A 17,594-nucleotide genomic window follows, 5' to 3' on the forward strand; every position below is an offset into this window, starting at 1 on the left:
TCCTTTGTTTACTAACGTGGCAAGCAACATTTTTTATTGATACATGCCAGGGTTAACAAAAAACCCCCCAAAAAACCCCAAAGGGCACAGAAGAGCTTATGGATAAAAATGAAGTTTCCTGCCCTATCTCTCCCTTCCCTTAGCATAGAGCTAGCAGTTTTAATGGACCCTGTTTTTTACTCTTTTGGTAGTTTTCTCTATCTCCATATGTTCAAATCAGCTTCCCCACGTGTGCTTTTTACCCCATGTCAATGAAAAGTGAGAATTGAATGCTTTGATGCTTTCTGATCCCTTCCTTCCCTCCCCTTCTCCTAATTTCGGATAGTTATATGGCTGGTTCTTTGCTTGGTTATTTTTGTAACTTGGTATTTATTCTTCACCTAGAGCTCTCTGCTGGGCCGCAGGGACTCTCTTCTGTGTAGGATGAGGGTGGCAGCATTGGGACCTCCCCTCTCATCTCGCACTTCTTCCTCCGTAACCAGTTTGATGTACCTTTACTCTCCCATCATCCCGGCTGTTAACGTCTGTGTTCTGTCTGTCACCAGAATGAAGTCTTCTATGCTTTGTCCGTCGGTTGACTCTAAAATCTGAAAAATCAATATACATCATTTACCTGAATATGGCCGTGTAGTGTGATTGCAATTTTCTGTGGTTCCAAATTCATGACCCCTGGACCACCAGAATGAGGATATTCCTGGCTACTGGAGTGGCAGCGTCTATTTTAACATGGGATTTTTCCCCCCCTTCCTCTTCCCTTTTGTGGCACTAGGAGATTTGAGGTTTAAGTCTTCCGACCGTCGAGGAAAGAGGGTTGATTTTTGGTTGAATCAGGCTTGGTGTCTGATGGGCTGCCAGGTATACTGTCAGAGAACCAGGTGGAGATTTTAAAGGAAGTCCAAGGAAGGGGACATTATGACCTGCAGAAGACGGAAGGGAGGAATGTCCTGAGGCCGGAAAGAAGGCTCTGAGCTAGAGAAGGAGGAGCAGGGTGGAGGCTGTGGGATGAGAGCAGAGGGGACCTTCACCTGCTCCTGGCTGCCCTGAAAACAGGCCTGGGTGGTGTCTGGACAGCCAGAGTCTCAGGGGCAGCTCAGAAGCAGATGAAGAGCCCGGCAAATGGGATTATTTGAGGATAGGAACTGTGGTCTGCAAGCTTCCCAGCCTCCACTGTCCTGTCCATATTCTGTGTGCAGCGTCCCCTCTACTTCCTCTTTTCCTGGGGACAATGACGATCTCACTTCATTTGTGGTCCCCCCAGGGGGATTGATGCCTGAATGTATCCCAGGACCCTGTGTGGTCCTGTCCAGTGCATCCTGGGTGGAAGGCTCCCCTCCTGATGCCCCAGGACATTTGCAAGCCCAAGAACAAAGAGGGGTAGGGGCCAGGACCCCCATGAAGTGTGGTGGGAGACACCCTGGCATTAGTAGTTAAGGAGGTGTTGAACTCAAACAACTGGAGACCTCCCCCCGCAAACTGCAGCAGCCATTTGAGACATTTCTATTACAAAAGTCCTGGGAATCCTTTCTCACATGGCATCCAGTGGATTAAAATCAAGCCACATTTTGGTTCATGACTTTCTAGGCCAGCTTTCCCCCAGCCTCATCTGCACCCAGCATTTCTAATTGCCTGTCTTTTCTTTTTAAATGGGGGACACAAATCATAATGTGCCTTTGACATACCCTCAGCTTCTTAATCATGGTTTTTGCACAGTCTCTCTTTTTCTTCCTGGTCCAGCCCTCTTGGTCTTCTCAGTGGACTCCCTCCTGCTAATTTTTGCCTTGTCAAGCACGCTTTTTGTGTGCTTCTCTTGTGTGAATTCGTGTGTGTGCGTGTGTGTGTGTGTGTGTGTGCGTGTGTGTGTGTGAGAGAGAGAGAGAAGGAACAGGGACACCATCCTCTTGTTACTGTCATCCAAAGGCAGAGAATGGGACAACATCACCAGTTTTCAGAATTCACGGCATCTCATACTTCATCTCACTAGTGCCGGGGGAGGTGGAATGCAGAGATGGGGAGAGCTGACTCCGGGCCCCACAGCAGGCAGCCTCCCCAGCCAGGCCTCTGGTCCTTGCACTGGCTTCCTTGTGTCTCCAAGGAGGTCTTGGCTGGCCAGGTCTAGGCCGGTGCACGCAGGAAGTAGCAGGGGCATCTCCTGAGGGTCCCTTTTGACTGTTTCCAAGGGATCTATCTAGCAGGAAGCCTTTGTTTTTGAGCGGCCAGCAGGGGGCAGCAGAGAACAAGCAGATTGTAGTTCCTGGTCCAGGAGCTGGACTTGGCCGGGAAAGCTTTGGGCTCTGGAGGTGACGGCTCTCCAGGGGCCCTGACCACCCCGACTCCTACAGGGTCAGGCTGACTGGCGACAGGGGGGAGGTGTTTAGAACCATGGAATCAGCATGCCAGCAGACTAGGGCCTCAGTCTCATCCCCTTGTACAGATGGGGAAACTGAGGCTCAGAGAAGGCCAGTAACTTTCTAGATGCCACTCCAAAGCTGGGGTAGACGGGGATTAGCATCCAGGTTTCCAGGATTCTGGGCTGGGCCTTCTTGTTCTACATTGTGTTGCCTCCGTCACCAGACAGTCCATACAGGGGTATGACTTTTTTTAAAAAACAAAAGGAGAAAAATATGAAACTTCTATTAGAGAGCAACCCAGAGCATGTCTATAGGCTTAGTTTGGGAGCAGTTGGAGGGGTAAACGTGAGCGGGGCTTGTGTGGGCCTCACAGCCCCTGTTACTGGACAAGTTCTTGTGCCCGACACACAGGGAGGCCAAACAAACCAAAACGTTGGAGTTTGGAGCAGAGAAAGATTTATTGCAGAGCCATGGAAGGAGTCGGGTGGCTGGTGGTCCCAAAAAACCCCGAACTCCCCAAAGGGTTTCAAAGCAAAGCAAGGTGACGGAGGGGTGTTGTTGCTTGCTGCAAACTTCTCGAATCGTCTGTTGTTGCAGCTGTCTCCTTAGGTCAGGTTGCGATGTTCCTGTAAACTTCCAACAAGATGAGTGTTATTCTCTGTTCTGCAACTTTTTATCTCTGTATGAGTGGAAAAGTGTTATACCCTTCAAGGTCAGAGCCTTGAGAATGGGCTATCCTGTATATTTCAGGCTATAGGCAACATTCTTAGCTGGAAGCAAAAGCAATAGAACACAAAGGTTAAAGTGAAAGAAACATCTAGTACCAATTGTTCTTCCCTATTACTCCCCCTCTGGCCTGGCCCCTCTGAGAATCATTACTGCTTAACCAAGGCATTTGTTCCCATGTCTGAGCCACCCTCCTGACCTCTGTCTAGTGGGGTTTACGTGACACAACACCAGAGAATGATTTGGGAGGGTGGCAGGGGGCTGGGGACCAGGCAGAGGGACCCCCTTGGGTACTATGCAGGTGTATTAGGCTTCTAGTGCTGCTGTAGCTAATTACCACAAACTTAATGGCTTAAAGCTGCACAAATTTATTCCATTACAATTCTGGAGGTCAGAAGTCCCCAAATGGGTCACTAGGCTTGTTTCCTTTTTGGAGGCTCCAGGAGAGAATCCGTTTCCTTACTTATTCCAGCTTCTAGAAGCCCTTGCATGCCTTGGCTTGTGGCCCCATCCTCTGTCTCCAAAGCCAGCAGAGCAGCATCTTCCGCTCCGTCTGTGTTCCTCTCCTTCCGTCATCACATCCCCTCTGTGGTGACCCCCTTGCCTCCCTCTTATAAGCACTCTTGTGGATACATTGGGCCCGCCTGGATAATGCAAGATGGTCTCCCCGTCTCCAGACCCTTAACTTAAGCACACGTGCGAAGTCCCTGCTACCACGAAGGTAACCTATTCACAGGTTCTGGAGAGTAGAATGTGGGCACCTTTGGGGGCCATTATAGAGCCTACCACAGCCAGCTGGTTTCTTTTTGTCCCCAGGTCTGTTCTCTGGCCTGCTCTGTCCCCTGAGAGGCTCAACATGCTGATGTGTCCCAGCTCCCTGGCCCTCCAGCCTCCAGTTGGGTTTGGCCAACAGGAGGTACCAGCAGGAGATCTGTGTGGGAGGAGAGTAAGGCTGGGTCTCTGTTTCTCCCACTCCCTTCTTGCTGGGCTGTGGTTTTGCCGTGTCTGTGCTCTTTGTCCTGTGGTCACAATTGGGGTCAGGGAGCCCTTCTAGGCCACAGCTCTCCCTGCTCCCCAGAGCAGCAGCCCCTCCCCTGGTCCTTCACCCCCACCCGTCCCCCAAGGTGCCCCTCATTCTTTGCTGGTTCCCCCAACCCCACCTGCACCTTCATTCAGCTCTCTGCAGTGGCACCTTCAGCTGGGCCCCCTGTTCTCTGCCAGGATGCTGCTGGTCAGGCATCAAGTCTCCTCCAGACTGGAAGGAGGGGAGGAAAGCTGAGAGGTAGAGAAGCATGTGCAGTGTCACCCAGCTAGTCAGGGGCAGGGGCGGAATTTGAATTCCGACCCAGATGAATGGGGGCTAGAGTCAGCATTTTCCTGCCCCACTGGGCACGGCCACCTCTCAGGAGGTGAGGACCCCTTCAGTGGCAGAACCCTCGCCATGAGAGGGGCTCAGCTAGACGGGGCATCTGAGGGTTTGGTGCGTGTCCCGAAGTTGGTGGCATGGCAAAGGGCTATAGCGCGTGCCCAGTTACCGCTTGTCACAGGCCAAGCCACCTCCTCGTACAGAAATGGCCAGGCGACCTCAGTCAGATGCATTTAGCCAAGAGTTCAACCTTCAACGGCGCGGGATCCGCTGGAGGCTTGGCGTGAGCCCGGGGACGAATCAGCGCCCCTTTTTGAGTGCCTTTTCCCTTGCTTCACGGTGGGCAGTGTAGGTGCCACTTGGCAGATGAGCCTCAGCTCTGGGGAGGATGCCGCTTGCCCGGGTCACACAGCTGGGCTCAGTAAGTGGCAGCGGTGAGTATAACCCAAACTGAAGAGCGGAGCTGGCATTTCTTTTAATTTCCTGCAAGGCTGTTGCTCCTGTGGGGCCCAGGCAGCAGGTGAGGGTGGAGAGAGCTGGGGAGCGAGGGGCCACCTGGGCCTTCCATGGCTCCTGATTTCCCCTGAATAATAGATGCTTCATGGAAAGTGCTGGAGCCCTGGCTTCCCCATGACCACCGTCTGCGTGATGACAGCCTGGAAGCCCAGGTTTGAGTCCTCGGATAGCCACCATCTGGCTGCCTGCCTTTCCCTCTTCCTCCCTGGGTTTCCCATGTCTTGTACCAGAGACTCTGTCTTGAACTTCACCTTGATTGATCGGCCTGCGAATGAGGGACCACCTTGGCAGCCTCCAAGTACCTGCTGTTTGGGGGAAGGCTGCCCCCCGCACAGCCTTTTCCCCCATCCCTCCGCTCTCAGGGCTTTCAAGGAAAGGTTAGGTATGGCCCCATTCTTACGTATGGCCATTTTGCGTGTGCAGAGTTCCTGGCCTAATTACAATTGCTCCATTACTTCAGGTATTCTCATTAGTGTGAGAATCCGACGAACGAAGAAGCTCACCTTTCCTCCTGCCTCCAATAAAAATATCATTTGAAGATGTAATGGAGCATTTGTCTCTCCTCAGCGGTCTTGAGGCTGGCAGCTTTTACTGAGTGTGACAGTCTCTGGAGGGCAGAGAAATTTCTCCTGCTTTGTTCTCTGCCACATCCCCAGTAGCTAGAATAATGCCTGCCCCATACCACGGGTTCAGAAATACCTGCTGGTCGTGAGCCAACATAGTCCATTTCTTTATGAAAAACACATCTTGATTCCTACATGTGTAAGGACCCTCAGAAAGTATCTAACAGCTTATTTTGCAGATGGAGAAGCTAAGGGCCAGAGATGAGAAGGGACACGTCCAAAGTCACAGCAGTGAGTCTATGACGGATCCAGGGCTGGGATGAAATGCGTTGCCAGCATTTTCTCCACCACTTACAATTTGTGGCTCTATTTGCATCCCAGCATTTTCTTTCTGCCTCACCAATTTTTTTTTTCTCTACTCTTTGGTGGCATGATGGGATTCCCCCCTCTTTTTAAACCTCCACCCACACTCTGTTCTTCTCCTGAATGTCTTACGAGGCCCCTGGTTTGCCTGCCTCCTGGCTGACAGGCTCAGCGATCCCAGCCCCCCAGCTGGAGCTGCCCGTGAGTCTCACCTCCCCAGCCTGCATTACGAAGGAAGGACGGAGACCTACGTTCTGCAGAGCTGGTTGCCCAGGGCGGGCTGCGACCACAGCCAGGCTGCCAGTTCCTTGATGAGTTAGGAGAGAGACACCCAGAGACAGAGGCAGAGGGATCTCTCTCCAGGTGGTTACAGGTTAGCAGCATAACTGGGGACCAGTTGGCAGCCTGTTGCCCCCCTTGTGGCCTGAGAAGTAGGGAAGCAAGTTGGTGAGGGAGAGAGGAATGAGACAGATGTATAGAGAGGAGAGAGAGGGGGAGAAAGGAAGAGTAGGAAGATCAGAGGGAGAGGAAGAGGGAGAAAAAAGGAGGAAGAAGAGAGAATTTTTAAGATCTGATTCCCCGTGTGCAACACCCGTGTATCCTAATAATAAGTCAGACCTTCTGCAGAAGCTGTCAAAACGCCTTAACTAGACCCTCCTAAAGGAAGAGTTGGATGGGATCAGGCGGCAGACAAATGCCCAGTTCACTGAGGTCTGCTGCAGAATGACCTTGAGTCTGAGGCACAGGCTTCCCTTCCCCTCTGAGCGCAGGCAGGAGAGGGTGAGAGTAGCTCTGTCCAATAGGAAGATAATACAGGTCACGAAGGTAGCTTACGATTTTCTAGTAGCCATGTTAAAAAAAATAAAAAAGGAAATAGGTGGCGTTAATTTTAACCCCATCTGTCAAGAATGTTATCATATTATCATTCATGAGACACTTTGCACTCTGATTCTCACACTAAGTCTTTGAAGTATAGTTGATGCTTCCAGCACGTCCCAGTTCAGACCAGCTGAACTCCAGGTGCTCAGTCATCACAGGGGATAGTGGCTACTGTATTGACAGTGAATATACACCACCTTCTGTTCTGACCCTGGACACCGTAAATTCATTTTACTCGTTCTTGAGCTTCATAGAAACATGACCCAACAGTATTCTCCCCTGTGTTCTCTCACTGCAACAGTGCACTGCCCAGTGCGTTCATCTAGCGGCGTGTTCCGGGAGGTTTTGGCCGGGGGCACCGATGGTAGTTTCGGTGGGGGCTGGGGAGACAGACAACAAACCAAAAAAGGCCACAATCACTATCATCCAGTTGTGATGAGGGCTCTATGACAGGCTGGGGGGCTGCCACTCACAGTTGTGCAGGTTGTGCATTGCACAATTCCAGGGGGCCCCCGTTTTCCTCACTGTCATCTTGGATATGTGCAGTTATTGTAGATCCCCAGTAGATGGCAGGAAAATGTCTTAAGGAAAGGGTAGCTTTTCTTTTTTTGTTTTTTTGTTTATTTATTTATTTATGGCTGCGTTGGGTCTTCGTTTCTGTGCGAGGGCTTTCTCTAGTTGCGGCAAGTGGGGGCCACTCTTCATTGCGGTGCGCGGGCCTCTCACTATCGCGGCCTCTCTTGTTGCGGAGCACAGGCTCCAGACGCGCAGGCTCAGTAGTTGTGGCTCACGGGCCTAGTTGCTCCGCATGTGGGATCCTCCCAGACCAGGGCTTGAACCCGTGTCCCCTGCATTGGCAGGCAGACTCTCAACCACTGCGCCACCAGGGAAGCCCCAAGGATAGCTTTTCTTAATCTGCACAGTTGCCTTCTTGGCTAGTGCCAGGCTGCATGTTTCAGCTAAGTTGGCCTGTGAATGTTAGTTTCTGAGGGCAGGGCCTGAGCATGTCCCCAGCTGGTACTATGGGCAGTAGCAGTTGGCCAGAGCCAGGCTAGGAGGGGCAGCCGATGCCTGGGACCCTGGGCTTTCTTCTCCATCCAGCACAATCTCATCCTTGAAGGGTGTGGTGTGTGTGGGGCACGTAGCCAGGGCTGGGATTGGTGGTTAAGACAGGAGGAGGGGTGGTGGTCTCTGAGTTGATCGCCTCTGCACACTGGCTCCTATTAGATCATTCAAGGCATTTCCCACCCCCCGCCGCCAGGAAGCTCTGGAAGGATTTCCACCCTCCGTGCCCCAGATCTGAGTCTGTCTTGCTGGGGTTCTGATCTGAGGGTTAAGGGTGAGTCTCATTTTCCCGCCGCACTGTGGGCGTCCTGCTCTTTCTCAGGACTCACGCGCGGCTCCCACCTCTTGTACGGTGTGCGAGCCGACGTCGATTTCCTCCAGGCCTCGCTGTGGTGCTGGAGAGCCTCTCTGTCTCTTCCGATCTGTCCCCCCCTCTGCTCCCCGCGCTCCGCCCCGGAAGCTGATCTGTATGGACGTGTCTCCCTCTGGCTTCAGTTGGGTTCTTGGCAACTTCTTCTCCAGAGGAGAGAGAGGTCAGGGTTTTGTTTCCTCTGCTTGCTTTCTTGGTGGGGGGGATTTCCTGGCCGGGCTGATTAAAGGTCACACCTTCTTCAGGGCAGCCCTCCGCCCCCATCCCTCACTGTATTAGTCGCCCATGGCTGCTGTAGGAAATCGCCACACATTTGGTGGCTTAAAACAACACAAATCTTACAGTTCTAGAGGTCAGAAGTCCGAAATGAGTCTCAGGGAACTAAAGTCAAGGTGTCAGCAGGGTTGTGTTCCTTCCGGAAGCTCTGGGGGCAGAATTCCTTCCTTCCCTCTTCCAGCTTCTCCGCCTGCCTGCCTTCCTTGGCTCGTGGCTCCACAGCCCTCCACCCCTGCTTCTGTCATCACATCTTCTCCGATTCTCTTCTCTCTCTTATAAGGACCTTTGTGATTACACTGGGCCCACCCCAATCACTCTGGATCATCTACCCACCTCAAGATCACGTTTGCAAAGTCCCCTTTTTCCATGTAGGGTAACTCATTCCCAGGCTTTGGGATTTATTAGGACCTGGACAGGTCCTAATACAGGTTTCACTGTATCCTGCCCTCGCTTCTATAAAGTCCCCTTTCAAAACTTGCCTCAAATTACCCAAAGCGACAGTGCTATTGGATCCCTGCTATTCGGATTCCTGCTAAAGCTTGGCTGATACACCTACCCAGTTAATATAGTCTTTCCAACAATCTTTGACGTGGATTTTTCACTCTCCCCCTTCCTCCCCAAAGGCCCATTTTATCTTTGAGGAGTTTGGGGGCTGGAGAGGTTATGTAACCTGTCCAAGGTTGCATGGGTAGGTCACGGCAGAGCTGGGATTTGAACCAAAACTAACTCTGACCCCAGAGCAGAGCTCTCCCTCCTGCTGTCACTGACTCTTATAGCCTGGACTGGAGTTTTTCCATCCATTAGGCATTCACTCTCTGACTGCTGACATTGTAGTGATTTTCATAAATACAGGTGACTGTTCCTCAGTGGTCCTCTTGGCTGTCCACTTGCATTGGAACATTGGGACATTGCTGCTATCAGTTTGGTTGTCCAATTAAAGCTGACCGTGACTACTGTCCACTTGCCGTAATGATTCCCTGGGGTCCTTCAGAGATCATCTCAGTGACACCCGTCCCACTATCTCCAGGGCCACATCAGAGGTCAGCATAGAATGAAGGTTAAGAGCAAGGGCTCTGGAATTGGACAGGCTTGGATTCCTAACCCAGTGTGACCACTTACCAGCTGTGTGATGTTGTGCAAGTTACTTAACCTCTCTGAGCCGTAGTTTCCTCACTTGTACAATGGAGGTTATGATTGTGGCTACCTTATGGGGTAGTTGGGAGGACTGAATTTGTTAATGTGCATTCTAAAGTACTTAGAAATGTACTCGCTGACCATGACAGTGAGTGACCATGTCGGCTGCTTTTATTATTACGATCACTCTGCATGCTGTCGCCTCAGGGTCACCCCTACATGCACTGTGGCTGCACCCTAGCAGTCCCAGCCTTACGTTTGCCTTCAGAAAGCCCCTTGTTCAGGTGCCCTCTGTATTTTGGCAGGACCCCCACTGCCTGGCTCTAGGTGAGAGTGAATTTTCACAGCCATCCTGTAGCCCTGACAGCGCCTGCCAGTGTGGTAATGAGGGATGCCCAGCCTCGGGGAGACTGCTGCATGTCTTGTGCCAATGTGAATGGTGCAGCCTTTCACGGACATCCCTTTTTTGTAATAAATATTGCAAACGGCCAACACTGAATCTTCAGTTCTTTCACAGCTACTTTTCAGGACCCCTTTGGGGAATTCTTGGGAAGAAAAGTGACACCAATCTCAAAAGTTTGTATTCATCCTGCTGACTGCTTTGCATGCGTCTCTTAGAAATGCCTTTTCTATTCCTGGGACTTTGCATCTCTGGCTGGCCCCTCACGGCTGCCCTCTCAGCTCCTGGGGCTGGCATCAGAAGGCCTCATCTGCGTCCGGGGCTTGTAAATGGCCCTGAGTTCAGATCTGAGGAAGGAACATGAAAAACATTCTCTGGCCCACCGGGAGGGGAAGCTTGGCAGTGGGGTGGCAGCAGCAGAGCGGCTTCCTCTGATTCAGTGAAGCCATCAGCTGTCTCTCCAAATGCTCCTTCCCCTCTGTGCCTTGTTTTGGTTAATTTAAGAACAGCTGCCCTCAGTGGGAACCAATTTCTGGCGGTGTGCAGAAGCCAGCTTCCCAGGAAGGCTGCTGGCATGGGATCGGCAGGTTAGCTGGGGATTTAGAGCCAGGGATCATCAGAGTGTGCCACTTACATGCTTTCTTCCCTTCGTGAGGGGCCCCCATCGTGCAGGATGAGTAACTTGGTTATTCCTGGGGAGAGTTAGAGGCAGCTGGAGAGCCTAGAACTATGATAGAAGGAGTCTTGTGACAGACCAGATGGGTGGTCACCAAAGCCTTTTCCTTCCATCCCTGGGCACACGACTGGCCTGCTTCCCAGTTCCGCCTGCAGTTAGATGGGTCCATGTGCCTGAGCTCTGGCCAGCGGAATGGGGGTGGAGGTGATGGACACCACTTCTGAGCTTGGCACCTAAAACCCTTGCACGACCGCCTTCCTAGCTGCCGAATGATGATGCCCAAGTGTCACTGAAGCCGCATGCTTCGTGGCCCGTGTAACCAGGATGCTTCTGTTCACTTTGTCTACTCCTCTCATCCTTCCTTTCTCTTTCTTTATCCTTGGCCTTCCACTTCTCAGTTGCCTCCTGTAAAATATTTTACCCATTATGTATGAGATTCCTGACTTTCAAACTGTTCAGTACTGACACTTTCTGGGGAATCCGTATATTCCTACCCACACTGCCAAGAATGGGATCAGCAAAGCCAGTAAAATTCCAAATGGAGGACCCATTCTCCTAGGATGGAGATGAAGTTGCGGGAGAGCTGATAACACTGCCTCTAGCTGCAAATCCAGATGCTTCCTCAATATTGTGAAAAATTAATTCCTGGTGATCTTTGAAATAAAGAAACAGAAGCACAGATACTTAATATCTCTCAGTAAATTCCATTGTGTTCTGGGCACAAGAGTTCAAATCACTAGCATGGAAGGATGGCTATGCCTTCATCTCCAAGTCCACATTTTATGGGGCTTGCCCTTGTAGCCCACCACAAGGCAAGTAAAATTCCATAGTCGTCATCAGATTTGTCAGTAAGGATTTCTTCCCGCTAAAACTGAGGTCGTTTTGTAAGTAAATCTCAAACAGGGGAATGCACCTAATTAGAATTATCATGATACTGCCCAACTTGCACTGTAGTATTCCAACCAATTTTATTCTTTTTTATTTTATTTATTTATTTATTTATTTATTTATTATTTTTTGGCTGTGTTGGGTCTTTATTGCTGTGCGCAGGCTTTCTCTAGTTGCAGTGAGCAGGGTCTACTCTTCGTTGCAGTGCGCAGGCTTCTCATTGCTGTGGCTTCTCTTGTTGCAGATAGTGAGCTCTAGGTGTGGGGGCTTCAGTAGTTGTGGCACGAGGGCTCGGTAGTTGTGGGTCGCGGGCTCTAGAGCGCAGGCTCAGTAGTTGTGGCGCACAGGCTTAGTTACTCCGTGGCATGTGGGATCTTCCTGGGCCAGGGCTCGAACCCGTTCCCCTGCACTGGCAGGCGGATTCTCAACCACTGTGCCACCAGGGAAGCCCTATTCTTTTTTAAATGGCCAATTTAAAAATACTTCCATTTGAAAGATACGCAAAGATTAGCTCTCAATTTTCAATTTTGGCGTCAATCTTACTTTAATAGAGCATCTTTCACCAGTGGGGCTTTTTTTTTTTTCTGCAACCTTCAGCTGCTGCATGAAAATCTTCTCAGGAAAGAAACACCCACCCTGGTTTTGAGTAAAGAAAAAGTGAAATTACTAAATAAAACACAAACTATCTAAAGAGACACATGAAGCTGGAAGACAGATCTGAAGGAATTGAGTTATCTGTCGCTTGTTCATTATTGCTGTGAGCTTACTGAGTCACAGCTTTGTGTCTTCCAAGGGAAAAAAGAATCATCCAGCAAATGGTTTAAAGTAATAAAACCTGAAACCACACATCATCCTTTCATCTTAATGAGAGTCCAATTCATAATAACATTTTGTATCAGTTCTGAAGTTCCCCACCCCCAGAATTGTTTGTTGGCTGAAGCATTGTAGCCTTGAAAAAGCACCAAATTACCAGCGGTGGGGTGGGGTTGGGGGGAAACTGTGCTGCTTTCAGGAATGAACTTCCTGGCAATCAGCATGTAATGGAAGAAAGAGCATGTTTAAAATAAAAGTATCCTTTAAAACGCCTACTCAAACCTTCATTCCAGTTTAATTACTTAAGCTATGTGTCCAGTAGTGATATCAGGTTATTGAACAAACACAGCATCTTGACGTGGATGCTGAAAGCTGCCTTTGTTGAGTGATTACTGGGCATACACAGTCACATTTCCAGAAATGTGCCGTTTGTTAAGTTGGAAGTATCCTGCCCTTCCTTCCCCAGGCTCTGGCCAAACAAGCGTCTGAACAGGGCTGCTGTGGGGAGGGAGAATGGCACTTCTTTTTAGGGCAATTTCCAGACTACTCTGAACCAGGGATATCTTTTATGACCAAGTCTGAATTTCTAGATTTCAAACGTTATCTTTGTCCTATTAGGAATCCTAGGCTTAAGCACTTGTAGATCCCACTTGCCAGCTCTTTCTTTACTTCTTCCATCTTCCCAACACAGTTAAATCACAATTTTGGCTAAGTCAGTGTTTTGTGTTTGTATTATTATGACTGTATAAATGTTTTCACTGCCAAGCCAGAGGTATGACACGATGATGCTTCCTTTCACGTCCTTGTTTGGCTTTTTGCTTTCGTTGTATCTCATCTGGTCTCCATGGCTTTGACCGTCCGGAATATAGTGATGACTGTCACATTCCTGTCCCTAGCCCAGACCTCCACCTTGAACTCCAGACCTCTATATCCAGTCACTTTCTCAACATCTCCACTTGGATGTCCAATAAACTCTCAACCTTAATGTGTCTAAAACACAACCCCTTATCTTTCCTCCTCCCCTTCCTTCCCCCCACATTCACCTGTATTCTTCCCTATCCTGGTGAGCAGCCACTCTCCTTCCAATAGCTCAGGCTAAGAACTTTGGACCCCTTCTGATGCTCTTTCTCTCATACTCCACATCCAATCTCAGCAAATTCTGTTACCTGTACCTGCAAAATACACCCAGAATCTGTTTCTCAGTACCTCTGTCTGCCATCGTCCTAGTCCGAGCCATCATTAGCCCCTCCCACTCAGATTTTTACAGTATGCCCCATCATTGGTCTCTCTACTTCCACCATTGTTCTCTGACCATCTATTTCAACACAGCGTTTGGAGTGATTCTTTTAAAAGATAAGATGTTCCCATTGTCCCTTCGGGTCCACTCTGGCTCTTGTCTGGTTCTCTCCATGCCCTTGGAGGTTGACCACAGGGGCCCAATCAAGAGGATCCCTTGCTTTCTGGCTTCTGGTTGGGTTTGGCCAGTGGGAGGCCTTGGCAGGAGATCAAATGGTAGGAGAAGAGTGAGGTCAGGGGGTTGGTTGTGTCGTGGCTGAAGGTGGCAGGTCCTATCATGAGGCCCTCTCTGCAGTTACTCTCTCCAGATGCTGGTGACTGTTTCCTCCCCTTCAGGTCCAGAGATAGTCAGGGCCCCTCACTGTTACCAGCCCTGGGTACCACTCTCTACCTCTTGATTTCCCTTAACCCTGCGCACACGTTTGTAAATGGTGCTCTCATCACGGGCTCCTCCGCTGTTCCAGTGAGGGGACCGTGTGTTTCTAGCTGAGACCCCACCGATCAGCCTCCTGCACCCCATCCTTCCAGCGCCTCCTCATTCTGATCTCAGCCCAAATGTCACTCCCTTTAGGAAGCTTCACCTGAACAGTGTAATGTCTTACTCATACCTAGAGCCCTCTCTTTATCCTTCGGGGCACTTTTTTTTTTTTGTTTAAATATTTCTAATTACATTTTTTAAATAAATTTATTTATTTATTCATTTATCTAATTTTTGGCTGCATTGGGTCTTCGCTGCTGCACGCGGGCTTTCTCTAGTTGCAGTGAGCGGGGGCTACTCTTTGTTGCGGGGCGCGGGCTTCTCATTGTGGTGGCTTCTCTTGTTGCAGAGCACAGACTCTAGGCGTGCGGGCTTCAGTAGCTGTGGCACACGGGCTTCAGTAGTTGTGGCTCGCGGGCTCTAGAGTGGAGGATCAGTAGTTGTGGCGCACGGGCTTAGTTGCTCCGCGGCATGTGGGATCTTCCCGAACCAGGGCTCGAACCCATGTCCCCTGCATTGGCAGGCGGATTCTTAACCACTGCGCCACCAGGGAAGCCCCGGGGCACTTTTTGATGAGTTTAATCATTTGCTGTCTTCTTTTTTGCTAGACTCTGGTTCCATCTTCAGGGATAGGTCTAGTGCCCATCCTCTTATCCCCAGACCCTAGCAGAGGGTCTGTGGGGACCCCGGAAACATTGCTTCAATGATGGAGTGAATGAATGACTGAAAAGACCCTCTCCTCCAAGAGGCCTTCCAGGGTCTTCCAGGAGAGCAGCCTCTCTTCTGTCTCAGCATCAGTGGCAATGGCCCATGCCACTCTTGTAGCGTTTGTCTCTTTTTATTTATTTATTTATTTAATTTATTTATTTTTGGCTGTGTTGGGTCTTTGTTGCTGCGCACTGGCTTTCTCTAGTTGTGGCGAGTGGGGGCTACTCTTTGTTGCGGTGCGCGGGCTTCTCATTGCGACGGCTTCTCTTGTGGTGGAGCACGGGCTCTAGGCGTGCAGGCTTCAGTAGTTGCGGCATGCGGGCTTCAGTAGTTGTGGCTCGTGGGCCCTAGCGCGCAGGCTCAGTAGTTGTGGCGCACGGGCTTAGCTGCTCCGCGGCATGTGGGATCTTCCCGGACCAGGGCTCGAACCCGTGTCCCCTGCATTGGCAGGCGGATTCTTAACCACTGCGCCACCAGGGAAGCCCGCATTTGTCTCTTTTTACCTTGCTCTCTGTGGTTTGTGGCCATGCCTGCCAGCTCTCCCCACCCTGATCTCTCTCTGGATGACCCAGGTCTCGACCCTTTTGAATCTCCAGCACCTCGAGCAGTGCCCGGCACATAGTAGGTACACAATAAACAGTTGAGAGGTAAATCAATGATGGAATGCCTGAGTTTGGGAACAGACCTTGTTTATCTGTGGCTCAACACCAGATGCCCTGGGGTGGCTTATTTAATTGTCATTTTCTTTGTGAATTCATTATTGTTTTTATTTCAGTGTTGTTTTTGTTTTTCCAAAAATCTGCTTCTCCCTGGGCCTGCAGAGATTGCTTTGAACCAGGCCGATCAAATGCTGGGCAGCTGTGTGAGGAGGGAACACAGGGCCGGGGGAGAAGGAAGCTGGAGATAGGCAAAGCTGGAGCCCTGGAAACCACAGACCAAACCCCAAAGAATGCAACAGTCACAACACCACAGCCAGAGAGACGGCTGAGCCCGCAGCCCCAGGACCGCGTTCCTCTCTCAGGAGGCGCCTGGGGCTCAGAGACAGCAGCTTGGCAGTGCAAGTGGGGCTGGTGCCTTCTACCCCAGCTGTCCCTGAGTCCTCACTTTCTCAGCCCTGCCTACCCCTGCCAGGCAACTGTCTCCACATCCAGCTGATTCCTTCCTTCCAGGGCACAGTGGGGGAAAAGGCATGGTCTCTGGGGTCAGATGGGTCTGAGCTTCAGTCTTGGCTTTGCTCCTTCTAGTTGTGTGACCTTGGCCTTCATCTCCCCAAGCCATAGTCTCCTTATCCGCAAAGTAGGAATGATAATAATGCTCGTTGCAGACCGTTGTGAGGATTAGAGGGGGTCACAAATAAGGCGTGATGAGCACAGTGTGTAATGTTGGCTTTGATTAAAATTGATGCTATTGTCGACTGTTGTTTTCATACTTGTTTCAATGGCCTGAGCCCAGGCCTTTGGCTGCTAAGAGGGTGCCCAATAAAGGGCACCATATCCAGCCAGTGGTGGAATGAGCTCCCCATCACTGGAGGTAATCAAGAAGCTACCAGATGACTTTCGTTGGGCTTTATGCCCTGGATGGGAGTAGTGAGGGCCAGGGTGGTTGGTCTGGAGGGTCCCCAGTCAGTTACTGAGGAGAGGTTTTCATTCTGTTAAACAGTGAGCCGGGGACTCCATGTGTTAGCGTGCTGCCTGGCGGTTAAAATCGGAAGAGTAATCTGAAGAGTTCCAGCTCCGTTGTTTGCCCTTTTAATCTGGTCTGTTGCTATGGGAACGGCAAGTGATTGCAATCACCGTTGTTTGTATTGTGAGCTCGCTCCCATCAATATGGCTTTTGAAAAATAAGAAATACAAATCCTGACTTCGGCATGCCACTCATTACTATTCAGAACAAACCCCTGAGAAGTTCTGTCAAACGCTTCCTTCCCGGTGCACAGGCTCTGGTTTGGAAATTCCCAGCAGCCCAGCTCCCGGCCTGCTTCCTTTCTGCCCCTCTCAGCCAGGTGGATCTGCAGAGGATGTGTGCAGAGGACCATCACCCGCCGCCCAGAGGAGTCTGGGTGAAGATTTGCCACCTGGCTTCCCTCACCGCTGCCTGTGGCACTCCATTCCAAGCTCATTATTATGATGTCAATGGCTCATAATCACCTTACTTACCACTTTCTGAAGATGAAGAGAGAGATGTTGTCCAAGGTCAGAGTCCTTGCAGAGTGATGGGTGGGGAAGAGCAGGTTGCTTGCATCTGCATCTGAGAGGTTTATGACATGTCCCGGCTCATAGGTGCCTGCGGGGACTCAGCTGCACCCAACCCGCCTTCCCCAATCCCCCAAATCTCTTTGTCTGGATGCTCAAATCCAGAGGCTGCCTGGAGGGACATCACCCCAGCCTCCTTCAAGTGAACCCCCAATGCCTTTGTCTCCCCCTTATGCTTACAGAATGGGTTATTGGGAGATTGTGAAAATGTTGGCCTAATGCCTGGACATAATTGATCATAGCATTTTTCTTTGAGTAGGGAAAGACTCCGGAGAATGTCTGATCCCACCCCGTGGTGACAACTGAGAATAAACTCCGAGTGAGGAAGTGACTTGCCAGAGGTCACGTAATAAGAGAGGGTCTCCCAGCTCCTGTCTCTTGGTTCTGTGTAAATCCAATCTCATTTGCGAGGCATGCCCCCAGGGTACTCTATTTCATAAACTTTACAAAATTAAAACTACTTTGTATTTGAAATAC

This window comes from Eschrichtius robustus, chromosome 20, assembly GCF_028021215.1.
Source record: "Eschrichtius robustus isolate mEscRob2 chromosome 20, mEscRob2.pri, whole genome shotgun sequence".
Classification (NCBI taxonomy): Eukaryota; Metazoa; Chordata; class Mammalia; order Artiodactyla; family Eschrichtiidae; genus Eschrichtius; species Eschrichtius robustus.